This window comes from Myxocyprinus asiaticus, chromosome 8 (genome assembly GCF_019703515.2).
Source record: "Myxocyprinus asiaticus isolate MX2 ecotype Aquarium Trade chromosome 8, UBuf_Myxa_2, whole genome shotgun sequence".
In the NCBI taxonomy this organism is placed as follows: Eukaryota; Metazoa; Chordata; class Actinopteri; order Cypriniformes; family Catostomidae; genus Myxocyprinus; species Myxocyprinus asiaticus.
In genome coordinates this window covers 34,942,130-34,956,298 of record NC_059351.1, presented here as the reverse complement: position 1 = coordinate 34,956,298, position 14,169 = coordinate 34,942,130, and the positions used below count along the sequence as shown (strand labels likewise).

Here is a 14,169-nt window from a genome sequence, read left to right as displayed (position 1 = left end):
CGGCGAGAGACACGTATTAAACACGGAGACAAAAGCTGCCGGGGTAGTGCACGTTGATGGAATAATGGTCTTTTCTTTAAAATCCATAAATCATTTATGGAAAAAGTATAACAAATGGCTTTACTTTAGCATATCAAATCAGTGGTTAATATTTCAGACACAGAAGTTAAATATCTCATTTTGAAAGTAATATTTTTTTACTGCCACAGGTCGCACCACATAATGTATGGCCATACCAAATGATGACAAAACTGCATGAAGATAAAAATTAATAATAATAATAAAAAACACACAGCACAATCAATTCCATGAAAGGAACAGAGTAAAGCACATTTAATACTTACTGAAATTCCCATAAACAAACATTTTAAGTCAAGTCAAGTCAAATTTATTTGTATAGCACTTTTCACAATAGTCATTGTTTCAAAGCAGCTGTACATGAAATTATGCTATAACAGAAAATGAATGAATATAATACCAATATTAGTTATTTATGCTTTGAACTATTAGAGGTTAAAATTAGTAAACTAAGTAAGTGTTGTAGGTCAATGATTAAACAAAATGATTTTATATGAACTATAAGTTTTAGTGTTAAAGTCCTTGAAGTCATCCCGAATTAACTGAGGAAATACACGTATATGCACTGTCCTTTGATTTTGGCCAATGAAGTCTTTTTTAGTGGTTAATTCATTTTCTATGTATTTTAAGAGAGTGTTCTCCCTCCTTAGTCCAAGTTGATAATGGTAGCATTCAGTGAGGATCATCGCAGTCTGGCTGGAAGCTTATGGCAGGTAATTTTGGTGAACTCCATCCTGAGCCCATGCTTCAGACAGTGGCTCATGATGAATCCTGTGTCTTTGAGTTTGCATCTTCTGTGAAGTCTGTCTTAGTAGACTGAAGTGAAGTCTGGCTGGCACATGCTGCAGTTGGTCATCATCACTCAGCGACACAGTGGGAATCGGACATCAGGCAGGACTGGAGATGGATCTGGCAGGCTCTGGTAACCTTGGGATACAACCCTGAGAAGTAGAATAAAATTAACGTAGATGCCATTCACTTTAAAGCAGGGTTAAAGAATAAGAGAAGTGTTTTTGGTTCCGGCAGATCTAACTAAAGCAGCATAGTTATGAATTGAGGGATAAATTAGGTGTATGCCTGGCTGAATAGATTAGTCTTAAGGCTAGATTTAAACCGAGAGAGTGTGTCTGAGTTCCGAACACTGCTAGGAAGATTATTCCATAGTTTAGGAGCCAAATATGAAAATAATCTCCATCCTTTTGTGTATTTTGATATTCTCTGTATTGTTAACAGGCTGGAGTTTTGCGATTGTAATGAGCGCGATGGATTATAGCATGACAGAAGGTCACTTAAGTACTTATAAGCCAATGTAACGCCGATAAAATGGGGCTGATATGATCGTATTTCTTGGTTCTAGTTAGCACTCTCGCTGCTGCATTTTGAACCAACTGAAGTTTATTTATTAAACCTGCAGAACATCCACCTAGTAATGAATTACAATAATCTAGTCTTGTCGTCATGAACGCATGAATTAGTTTTTCGGCATCAGAAACAGATAACGTGTCGTAACTTGGCAGTATTTCTGAGATGGAAGAATGCAGTTCTACAAATATTGGAAATTTGTTTTTTATTTTGTTTTTCTACAAATATCTGAAATTATAGAAAACAACTATTTTATTCACTTAAATATTTTATGAAACATTTTTATAACAGTTCAACTGAGGTCATGTAATGTATTTCATTCATGTACTGTATGCCATTCGATTGTAATTGGGTATTTCTCAAAATAGAGGCAGAAATGGGTTGCTGGAATTTTGGGTTTTGTCATTACCACCACGACCCGTAATCACTATCACAAGCTGTAACGTGCTTGTGATGACATATTTGCCATTTTTGCAAAAAAAAAAAAAAACTAGCCTCATAGATGACTAGCAAGTCTAGCTGCATAGCTACATGTAAAGTACAGTAAATTAATGAGAAAATAAGTAAAAATTCATCAAAATAATTTAAGTTAACAAAAATATAACTTGTTTGGTGATGTCACGCAATAAGTGTACATGCCTATCACTATGACTAAAGAGTACATTTTCTTACCTTTCTGGACATCAAAAGACCAGTCTTCTTTCTTGACAGACATGAGCTCCACTAGGATCTCAAGTTACCATTATTATTTTGTTGCATTATGTAGAGTGTGTTGGTAATGACGGCTATATTAAGGGACAGGTATAAATGAAAGGAAATAAAGAACAAAATCCAGATGTATACTTAAAATTTGTTAATAATATTCTAGCTTAAAAAATGTTTAATTAAAATACACTAAAAACTGCACAATTTTGATGGAAATATTTAATTTAAATATGTTAATTTAAATCATTATATTTGAAACTCAGGGTTGGGGACAGCACCAAAACATTCATTTTCAACCATAAAACACACATAAAATGTACTAAAATAATTATCTTGAGACACAATAAAAAAGTCTAGATCTGTCTTTGTCTAAACTGACTATGGACATTTAAAATAGTTATGTGAAATGTGTTTTTCCTATAAATACATCCCAGAGACAGAAATATGCCTGTAATCTGAGAATCACCCAATTCATCTGAAGTATTTCATTAAAAAATACTTATCACTTCAAATGATTCTTGTGGCATGGTGTCATGAAGTTTGGTCATGACATGTGCAAGAGCCAATGTAGTTTGACGTTATTGATGTGTCACCATATTGGATTTGCGTTCTGTTTGCATGAGTTTACAATAATTTAATTTGATCTGAGAGTGAATATATATATATATATCTATGCATGTATTTTTTTTTAAATGAAAAAACACATATGGACAGAATAAGAAGGTGTTTGACAGCCAGTGATCACCATGCATCCTTATTGTTCGTAAAAGAGCAGCTGTGACATTTGTATGATTATTACTTTTGTGTTTTGAGAGAAAAAAAAAAGTCAAATGAGTGAATTTTGACATTGAATTTAAAATCACTTAGCTCACAATCTGAGGGGGCATGTGTAATTTGAATGGGCATGAAGCCTCTGACTTTTTTTATTTGTGAGATGCAAGTGGAAATGTTAGATTTTATATATATATATATATATATATATATATATATACACAGTTTATGCAATATTAATCTAAAATGGCCTCCACGGGTTTACATTTAAAGTTCACATATGAGAATTTTGAGAACATGATTTAGGCCAATGTGTTGCTAGTTTATAATGTGTGCATGCTTTTTGAAATACATAAACTTTGTTTTTCTTTTCGGCCTGTTTTCCTCTCTGTCTATACAGAGGCATACTGCTGAATGTCAAAGGCTGATGATGTGGATAATATGTTGTGGACAGAATTATTCCTGATTCCTGGAAAGTTTCAAGTTTTATTTTTCCCTTTACCTGATTTCTGGCCAACACATGCGGCTGCACTTGAGGGAAGAAACTTTATACTTATTATTTAAAAAATTACAGAAGTTGCAGTCCACACACTGAATGACAGTAGCAATGATTTTTCAAGCAAATGCTTGAAAAAATTTAAAGAATTTTATTTTTGTCTTTTTTCAGTCTGAATTTTCAGTCTCAATTGTGTCTTTTCACACATTATTAATAGCCTAAAAAATCTTTATGGTCATAAACTGGACATTGTCTTCCCAGCGAAGGTAGTAGCAATTCACAGGACTGTATACATTTTGTTCGAAATTGCCAAAAGACACCATATGATAGCCTCTATATTGCCTCTTTATGCATCTAATCTATATCCTCATATTTCCAGGTGGAAATATTCTTCTCCCTCTCATTTTCTTGATATGTTCATCTTCTAATTGGAATGTTCTTTGTAGCTTATCAGCCTGCTTAGAATTAATTGTGACTTAATTGGGTAATACTAATATTTATTGCCATTCCATTTTGAAATGATTGTGTTTTTTTTTAATTGTAAGCATGAATTTATAATAGCTCTTAAATAAGTCATGGTCAAGAGTGGCATATATTTTATTCATCATAATGTGATTTGCTGACCAGAATCTTTTTTACAAGTCCCTCAAGTCTGCTGGTAGTTTCAATGGTGTCGCAACTTTTGGGGCAAAGAGAGAGCAGGAGAGTATCTGTGAGACAGAGGGTAGAGAGAGAGAGAGTTGAGTTTGGAGTCTTTGTTAATCAAGACATTAATATATAAAATGATGAAACCTTTACCTGGTCCCAGTTGTTTTGGGCTTTCATGTTGTTGTGCTGTTGTTGTTTGGGCTCTTCATCTGGTATTAATGGCATTCTGTCTGAACTCAAAGATGGCAGGCTGCCTGGTAATTCATATGCTTGTTCTCTGATGTCATCTGTGAAAATGTGCTCCATGCATATTGGTACATACCCTTTGGGAGGGAGCAGGAGCTTAAACCTCTGACTGAGTGGGATGTACGCGGTTTCATAACTGGGGCACTTGCACCAAAAACAAAAGAGAGAAAGAGACAGAGAGTGTAAGAAAGATTGGGAAAGAAGGCCAATTTGATTGTATGTGTGGTGACTGATTGGGAGACTGACGCAAGGTGTGTGATGATGGTATCGTGCACTGGGTTCAAAACTGGTGCTATGTGGAGCACAGATCATAAAGAAGTACTGGAGAATATATATACTGTTACAATTATTTAAATGGTTCACCTAAACATGAAAAGTTTGTAATTTACTCTCCCAACCTGAATGTCTTTCACTTCCCTTTTTTATTTTATTTTTTCATGAAACACAAAAGGAGATTTTTTACAGAATGTCTGAGCTTCTGTTTTCCATTGAAAGAAAGTAAATGGATTTATACTAACTCACTCCAAAAAGGACAAACAATGACCATAAAAGTTTGATAAAAGTCATTTAAATGACTTGTGCAATACACAATATACTGTATGTAGTATATAGTATATATCGAGAACCATGGGCACCTGCAGGATTTACTCTGATGGTATGCACAGAAATTTGCCAAGAGGTCTGCATGGGCCTTAAAATGACACCCGAACCCGACCTGCACCCGAGACCGTGTGGCCCGACCCTACCTGGCCCATCAGATTTTAAGCCTGAACCCGACCTAAACCTGAAATCGCTTACTATCTAATTTCTTCTCCAAGTATCTTCTCCTAGTATAGCTGTATTTTATGTAAGCTTATAGGCAACATTCTTAACAGTACTGAAACAATATACATACACAGTTTTAACAAGGCATGGCAGCCCCTCATTATACTAGAGCAAAAGGGGAAAAAAAAGCATTGCCTTACCGTTTATTTGCTGAAACTTCACCTGGTGCAGAACAATCTGGAATAATATGAAACAATGCAACAGTCCCCTCTATGCAGCCTGAACTTGTTTAGAATGTTGAATCTTTGTGACAACTGTGCTAAAAACAATCTATACGCAGCGCAAAGAATGAAACAGAGCGCAGGTGTCTCAACATGCGTTTTTGAAAATGTGAAGTTCTTTTTAACTTGACATGGTGTTTAAAATATGCCTGTCCTGTGCGTGACACGGTGCAAATGTCAAAGACATTTTTCGGGCAAGTGTTAAAACAACAGGAAAACAGAACGGAAAAACATTTTCGGTGGGAACGGCCCCTAACTCGTCCGTTCGCGCGTCTGTGAGTGAGAGCGCATACGTGAAACAAGATCGGTAGGTCTGTTTATTTTTTCTTTAATTACAAATCTCAGGTCCCGTCAGGCCTGGGTCGGGTTGCAGACCTCTCAATCAGCCTAATAAACCTTTGTGGAGGTGAGGGCGTGGTCAAGCACCCGTCTGGGGAGAGAGAAAGCAGTAAGGACATCCACCTGAGATGAACTGTTACTAATTACTGTTTCTATGTGCACAGTGAGATTCGGGGGAGATAAAAGACAACCCAGTCCACAGAGGGGGGAGAGAGAGAGCTGCACGGAACCGTGTGCTCCAGAGTGCGATTTGTGTTGCTGAAAACCATAATTTGAGTGTGCCCACTGAAAAGTGGAACATATATATTTACTGTGAAGCTGTGGGAAACAAAGCCCTTTTGAGTTGGATCTCGCAGTCTCCCGCTTCCTCCCTTGTCACGAAAACTAAGAACTTTGTTAGAACCTTATATCTAGGGGGGTCTGGGGGCATGCTCCGCCGTGAGATTTTTTTGTGTGCAAAAAACACCACCAAAGCATTCAATTCTGGTGACTTTGAGATAAGCATTTATTTATTTTCTCGAGTACGAGTAGCATTCATGTAACTATTGGCTAAAGCATTTCTTGCGGTAACCGTTTAGACAGACGCGTTTTCGTGCTAAATAAGCAAAACACACCACAACAAATAGAGCAGAACGCAGGTGTCTCAAGATGCGTTTTTATCAGTTGAAGAAGTTCTTTTTAACACAGTGTCTAAAAATGCAGCGCTCCTGTGAGAGATGCTAAAAACACAGTGAAACATGACGCAGTTGTCAACAGACATCCATCTAGCGAATGTTTACATGGAAAATGATTCAAAAACAGCACGAGCGGATGCAAAAACACGTTCAGTTTGAACAGCCCCTTGTTCACATGACACAGCACTAGCTGAAGTTTCTCAGTTACCTTAAAAAAATACTTTTGTTTCAGTTGACTGTAGGTAAATTTACACTGTATCCAGCGCTATATTCATAAATATTCTGATACTGTTGTACTGTGTGAGAAACTGCTCCAAATGATTCAGTGAGAGAGCACTCTGAACGAATTGTACTGAATTACGAATCGATTCAGATAATTTTTCAAGCCCGTTTGGCCAATTCACTGAAAAGAACCGACTCAAAGAATTATTCGCAAATTGGGCATTGCTAGTTCTTTTAAACAGCCAAGAGAAATACAGTACACATTTCAGGACTGGTGAAATATGACAGTAAATATTTCTCAGGTCATTCTGAGCGCTCATGGTATGCACAGTGGGTACAGCCGTACAGCTGCAGTCGTCACTGTCGAGAACGGTCACATGACACACAAGAACCAATGGATTTCCCTAACATATTAGCACAGCAGCATTCTCCCCCCTCTACTGGTGCAATAGCCCTATCCTCCTACCCCTCACTCTGCTACACAATGCTAACCAGAATGTTAGCAATGTTAACACAATGCTAACCAAATGTAATAAAAAGATACTCACTTGCAAAACTAGATTTCTGTGACATGTTCTATGATATGAAGATCATTGAAGGTGACCTAATCTGTTCGCAATGGTGTCCAGCTGTTGTGTATAATGTTGTCCACCTGACCTGTCTGTTTAAGCTCTTGGCTATGCTATAACTAGCTTTAAAAACACAACGAACCACTATCTGAAATTAAGCGTCTTGGATCATCATAACTGTTAACATCACTTTTACATCATTCTTTAGCTGCATTACAACCCTAGTATTTCCTTCAGGAAATTGAAATCTAGTTTTAAAAACAATAGTGTGATCTACAGCATAACTGTTTATCTATCCTGATGTGTATGTCCTTAGCCTGTAATGCAGAACAGATAATAGCAGCCCTTCTCATGACTTTAGACCTTCTGGTGTCAAAGTCAGATGACTAATGTGAACACTTCCCCGACAACTGGACACTTTAGAAAATAGCATGCCTTTTCTACAGCAAAGGGACCTTTTTTGACCTTTAGGCATGGCTCTATAGTCCACAGTTTAATTTTGATTTGTCATCATTTATTGACCCTCGAGTTGCTCTGGCTCTGTTTTATTTCCTTTCTTCAGTAAAACTCAAAAGATGTTAGGAAGAATGTCCAAGCGGCTCTTTTCCATACAAAGAAAGTGGATGGTGATTTACTGCCCAAAAAAAAAAGAAAAAAAAAGAAAAAAAAAAAAACTCCATAGGTCTTCTACAAAGTATCATAAAAGTTATTAAAGTTATTTACTCAAAATATTCCCTGCCATAGCAGCTCACTAATTCGTATTTGCAATTGCGTTTAATTAAAAAAAAAAAAAAAAAAGAAAAAAGAAAGAAAGGTGGCTTTAGGCGCATTTCCACAGGTTTCCCATGGCAAAAACCAATAGATAAGCTGACTACGCCACCCTGTAATTAACAGGGAAATACTAACCCAATCAAAAATAGAAAAGGGGCACACAGGTTCGTTGTTTCAAAACAAAAGGTTAAGAGAAGTGGATACCAAAGTACAAAAATATTTTATTTATTTTAACATTAGATGAGTCAGATGGGCACTGCACACTCATTCCAAAATTTTAAAGTGTATTAAAATGATGAGCACCGCAATCAGCTGCGTGGTTTGTAATAGGCTACACACACACCCATAAAACAGCATAGACACTTGCTGACCACAGAGGGCTGATGCTTACCAGGAGCAGGTAGGCTAGCTGAGCGCAGTGATCCTCCGATAAAAAGACACTTCACCCACAAGTGTACACTCACACTCACACAAGCACACAGGTGAATCAGTTGTGAATAAACAGCACTCCGCATGTGACAGGGGCACTACCACCATTTTGCGGGGAATGGCTAGCCTCCTATATTGGGCCCTCAGCTCCTGAGAACACAGAAGAGAAAATTAACAAAATAATCATAATAACCCCCCCCCCCCAAAAAAAAAAAAAAAACTTGAAGGGTTTTAACACACAAAACAAAATATGTTAGTATGAAGGGCAGGGGAGAGCTCATGACAAATCACCATGCTAAGATCAACTTCACACAAACAATAACAAAATAAAATGGTTTCAGTCGGAATAAAATAACACTATTTCCAAACTCTAATGATGATCTCGTTGTCTCAGGATATACACATACAGAAATAATGATCACACATCCTCTCTGTGAGTACCAAAACAGCATTTCCAGAGCCAGAGAGAGTTGTAAATGTAAACATGACAAAAACCAAAATGTAAAACCAAACAAAAACAAACAGAACAAAAAACAAAACAAAAACAAAACTAGTACAACAAAACAGCAGCGTCGGAGTTCAGACCTGCAGCTTCCATACAGACAGACACATTCTGGTGAGCAGGTATTTCACCTATAATAGAACAAACAATTACAAAAAGCTAAAAACATTAATATGTTTTAATCACCATCGTATTTAATGATTTCACATACCAAAAGTGTTGGAGCTACAGTCAGAATTATGGCCGCGAATACACAGGTGGTATACAATATGGAACAGGCAGACTGAAACACAACTGAAACTGAACTCAGACAAAAGCTATCACATACAAAGGAACTAACAATAGCACAGGGTACCAGAGCCAAGCTTTTAGCCATCTAACATAAACAACAACAACACATACCTTTGGAGCAGAAGCATCCAATACTGGAAAGGGGGAGGTCATTAGACTGTGACGCGTGTCTAGGCAGCACGTAGCCACCCTAATATATCCCACAAACGCATGCAGATAGGCTATAAAAACCCACCTAATACTGAGGGGCATGATACAATAAAACAGACAGATGCGATGTTCTTATACACACTGCATAATGCAAGTCGCATTAAAGTTAAAATATATTATGCATAAAAGGGAAAGTCACCATTATACACAAATGACAAAACCAGGGGAAATACTACAAAACAGTAGTCTGCCTCACTACAATTGCAAACATTTTTAGGAAATATTGTTACAAATATGCAATATGGCCAAACTTAAAACTTAAGTCCCTTGGCATCTTCCAAATGAGTAGGTAATTGATAGCATGGGCCTAAGAAAAGTCAGTATGGCTCTAGACACATTCCTGAAGCACCCCTAATCTGCCTTTTGTCAGACATGCTCATTTCTAAGAGTGATAAGGTCTGAGCACACGGCTATATCTGGCTTTGGCATACTTTCTGCGTAAGCTCTTAAATAAGTACCCGAGGGACATTTTAAGCTTAATAACCACTCATCCTCCAGGAAACTCTTTCTAAACTTCCATTTAGCAGAGTCAACAGTCACATGTTTGACAAAATTCAGAAAGTTTGGAAGACAAAGACTTTTAATTTGTTTGAAATTTGAAATTTCAATATATAGTCTAGAGAACAGTAATCAATTAATGCTTTTAGCAAAAGTCAGAATGGTAGAACATAAACTAGCAATGCAATGAAACACTTTTCCACTTTTTCTGTCTCTGCGCCAAAAGAGGCTTTATTTACTTTGATAAAGAAATTAGAGGATAGATAACTTATTTAGTCAATTTATCATTGAATTAAATCAGAAATGTAAATGCAGGCAAAGACAGAGGTTCGTTAAGACGTGTACAGTGACATGCATAGAAGATGTATAATTTACTGACCTTCCAGTGTGTCCAGTGGGTTTTTGATTTCTTGGAAATTTACAGGGAGCCTGTGTAAAATGGCTGCTTGTTAAGAATTGGGCATTGACCCTGAACAGCATATCAACAGCGCTATTTGAGTTCCTGCCTCAGTCCTCAGCTCTGAGTAAATAAAGTTCAATCACCCTCAAGAACTACTGAGCATTTTTTGTGCTCCTTCAATATCCTGCAATGTCAATTGAGCAGGAAATTTGGTCACCTGGAGCAGGTTGTCTCAAACATCTGCAAACAATTATTAAAATGGCATACAATATACAATACGCTCTGCACAGCTGGCCAAATCTGGGTGATCAGCAGAATCACTCAGGGGAAGCTTTAGGAATGCATAATTCAATAATTGCATCCATGTGGTCTATAAAGTCACATTGTTGCACTAATTCATGTGTCTACCTGTGATAGTCTTTTAAGACATGTTACTTGTTCAATGTTATGCACTGTGGTCACAAGAAACACTTTGTTTCGTTTCTTCCCCTGTACACAGGAGGAAATGACAATAAAAACCACCTGACTTGACTTGACTTGAAAGATGGGCTTTTGTACCCAAGAGTTAGATATTCGTAGACACCCAAAAGAGGAATCGATGAAGCAAATTCATCTTATGTAGGCCTAATTGCTCTTTTTAAAGCATGATTGCCTGCAGGTGCTTAAAAATCAGTAACACCCAAAACATACTTTTAGCTATTGCCACAGTTCCAAACAAGTGGCAAATGAGTACTGCATAAATAGTCAATGGGGCCCAACCTTCTAACTAAACAACCACAAAGCCTCACTTATTCCACCATCACAGAGCTCCCTGAAAATGCTCTTTGTCTAGAGTATAGCTTTTCTCTCAAGTACACTTAATTAAAGGAATATTCTGGGTTCAATAGAAGGTATGCTCAATCGACAGCATATGTGGCAGAATGTTGATTACTACAAAAATGGTTTCAACTCGTTGCTTGTTTTCTTTAAAAAAGCAAAAATCAAGGTTATAGTGAAACACTTATGATGGAAGTGAATGGGGCCATTTTTTAGAGGGTTTATATAATTTTATAAAATCATTTACATTAATTCTTCTGTTATAACTATTATTTGAGCTGTAAAGTTGTTTAAATTGATATTTTTTACAGTGTTTTTAGGGTTTGTAACTTTACATCATCTTGGTAACAAAGTTGTAAAACTGGCTATAACTTTACACAGAAAAAGTTAGTAAGTGATTTTATTGCACTAAAATCATGTTTACAGTATGTCTTGCGGCTATACTTTTGAAAAAGTTAGTATTTTAACGTTCAAATATTGGCCCCCAGTATGTGCCTCACTGTAGGCCTGATTTGTGCTTTTTTTAAAGAAAAGAAGGGGCAAGTCAAAATTAATTTTTGTGGTAAACAATATTATGCCACAAATGCTGTCGATAGAGCTTAACTTGTATAGAACACAGGCTATTCCTTTAACTTTCCATTATCTCTTTCTTTCTCTGCGTCTCTCTTTCCTTTTCTCTTGATTGCAAACAGTGTAAGGTTAAGTTTTGATGTTTACCACATGGGCGATTACCACAAAGTAATTAGAGGGCTGTTATGAAAGCATTCTCAATGACTTTATCTGCCTTTCAGGCTTTTTTAAAAGAGTGCAAAACATTTATGCGAGTTAATCAACATTGGCTCTGCTCTGCTTCTGTTGCTCTGCCTGATTTACCAGATCTGGGCAATGAATTGTCAGTTGCCGCCATCCCAGAATGTCTTAGCCAGTGATGATACCAGAACCAAGTCCAACCCAATAAAGAAACAATCCCATTGCAAAGAACTTGCATTATTGTTTTATGAGCACAGATCTGGATTCTGAGACCCCAGAAAAAACAAAAATGTCAGGTTACTGGACAGTGATGGCATTTTAAGTTTTGTTATGTTATGTTTTCAGATATCATTATTAAAAGAGAAGGACAAAGAAAATATGTCTATATGCAACATTTGCAGGACGTCACATGTTCATGTCATTAGCAGAAGGAAATGTTCCACAGCGCTTAAAATATACAGATGTTTATCAAAATGAACATAAAATTGAAAAATATATCTATACAGCTTACAAAAGAAGCTGTTACTCATATAATATCATTACTTTCCTCTCTTCCTGACAGAATATGCAAATGCCATTAGTGATCAGCATTTAGCCTCCGGCAATAGAATAATCTCTGACCCTGACACTGAGGGGTCATAGACCCTTTATAACCCTTTCCAAGCCCATATCCCAGGGTACTTATCAGCAAGTGTTTGTCTAAAATAAGGATGATGTGACAACAAATACAAGCAAGACTTTGTAAATAACAATGAAGATTGAAATAAATATATATGTATGTACAGTATATTGCCGAAGATTTTTGCAATAACAGCAATCAAAAGAACTGGTGAAGTGAACTGTCAACTGGCATAATTCAAAGCGTCAGGACCATATTTGTGCTAATTTGTCCTGTGATATACAGAAGGACATGCTGCTTTGAGTGCTGCTTTGTTTAGCTCTGCATATTGACTGCGCACATTACTATCACAATCTCTTCCTTCATCTCTGAAATGACCAAAATTAGCCAAACAGGCGTTCTCATATCAAAAGTGCTCCACTGGGTTTTTTTGATCAAATACATAACAGAAGTTAGTGGAATCACCCAACTGGTTTTCTACTGAGAGAGAGAGAGGGAAATATGGATGGGTGAGTGTGTTTTTATACACACTTTGCTGTGTTCTAGAGATGGGTGTGCCTCCTGTTCTTGGGTGGCCATCTGAAGGGTGTGCTGAGATGTCTTTCAACATAAATGAAGTGCATTGTTTTTTGTTTTAATCTGTTAAATTGATTCTTATGATATTATGAGGTTATAAATAATTCTAAATCCTAAAGTATTTCCAGTCCACTAATTTAATCTAATGGGATTACACAAATGCTAATATTTTATAGAATAGCACTGGGATGTTTCACTGTTTGTAGAGCATCCATTAGTATCTTTTCTCTTTAAAAGTCAGTAAAGCTTTCAAATAACTAATGATGTTGGTTTAATGCATTGTGAAACAAAATCTTTGTTTGCTTTTCTTGATGGTCATAATTTATATTATAAATCACAACTGCACTGTTGAGCGCAAACATTTTCATGACTGTGGTGCCCAGATGTCTCTCATGCAAACTTAATATTCCTGTGGTTCTTTTTTTTCATTCTCTTTCATTCTCTGTCTCCCTTAAACACAAACATACACAAACACACCATCCTGGAACTGACCTCATTGAAATCACATGCAACTAACTGGTCATCATTTCCTGTAGCTGTTTACAACAGACTGAACTCCAGAGGACATCAGAGGCCAGGGCAGCGAGGGATGATCAGCAGCAGCATAATCAGAACTTTATTGAAAAAGAATAAAATAAAAATGTACCTGTATGTCAATTTGTTGTGGTTTTAGTGCCAGAGTCTAGACTTTAAATAGCTGAGAAAAGAGGAGGGAGAGGTTCCCTGCTCTTATACTCATTTTTAGAGTATGTATCTATGTATCCCCCATGTATCCATTTTTTTTTTTTTTACAGGCGACGTGACTAAAGGGCTGGTCCCTGAGGAATTGGTTAAATTAAGTGTCGTACAATCCTTTGTGTCTCACACACACAACAGTAAGTATACAAATACACATTCTAACCTACAAACAAAAGTTAAACACTCTTTTCAGCAGCAAACACATTGCAACATATTGTAAACAATATAATGGAAAAGACGACAATGGAATCGACAATGATTATGTGACCCTGTGCACAACATCTGGGGGAAAAGTAGCTGAAAAAAATTGAAATCACATAGAAATATAGTAAACTAGAGTGCAGCTACTGTTTAGTGTATTTGTTCACACAAAGAACACAGAATTTATACATTTCAAACTTCTGATGGGGGTT

At 36.7% G+C, this 14,169-nt stretch overlaps 1 long non-coding RNA gene across 4 annotated transcripts; it reads right to left on the bottom strand.

The window, feature by feature from the left end:
* Nucleotides 1–304: 304 nt before the first annotated feature.
* On the bottom strand, nt 305–10,371 carry LOC127445473 (uncharacterized). 4 transcript variants are annotated; one of them, XR_007897996.1, is made up of 5 exons: nt 10,237–10,319; nt 8,942–8,989; nt 8,319–8,506; nt 4,211–4,450; nt 305–4,122 (listed from the first exon to the last, which is right to left on the bottom strand). It is a non-coding gene; the product is annotated as an uncharacterized LOC127445473 (long non-coding RNA). The 4 variants fall into 4 exon arrangements; XR_007897993.1 differs by lacking the exon at nt 10,237–10,319 and adding an exon at nt 9,070–10,148; XR_007897995.1 differs by lacking the exon at nt 8,942–8,989 and having other exon boundaries at nt 10,237–10,371.
* Nucleotides 10,372–14,169: the final 3,798 nt, after the last annotated feature.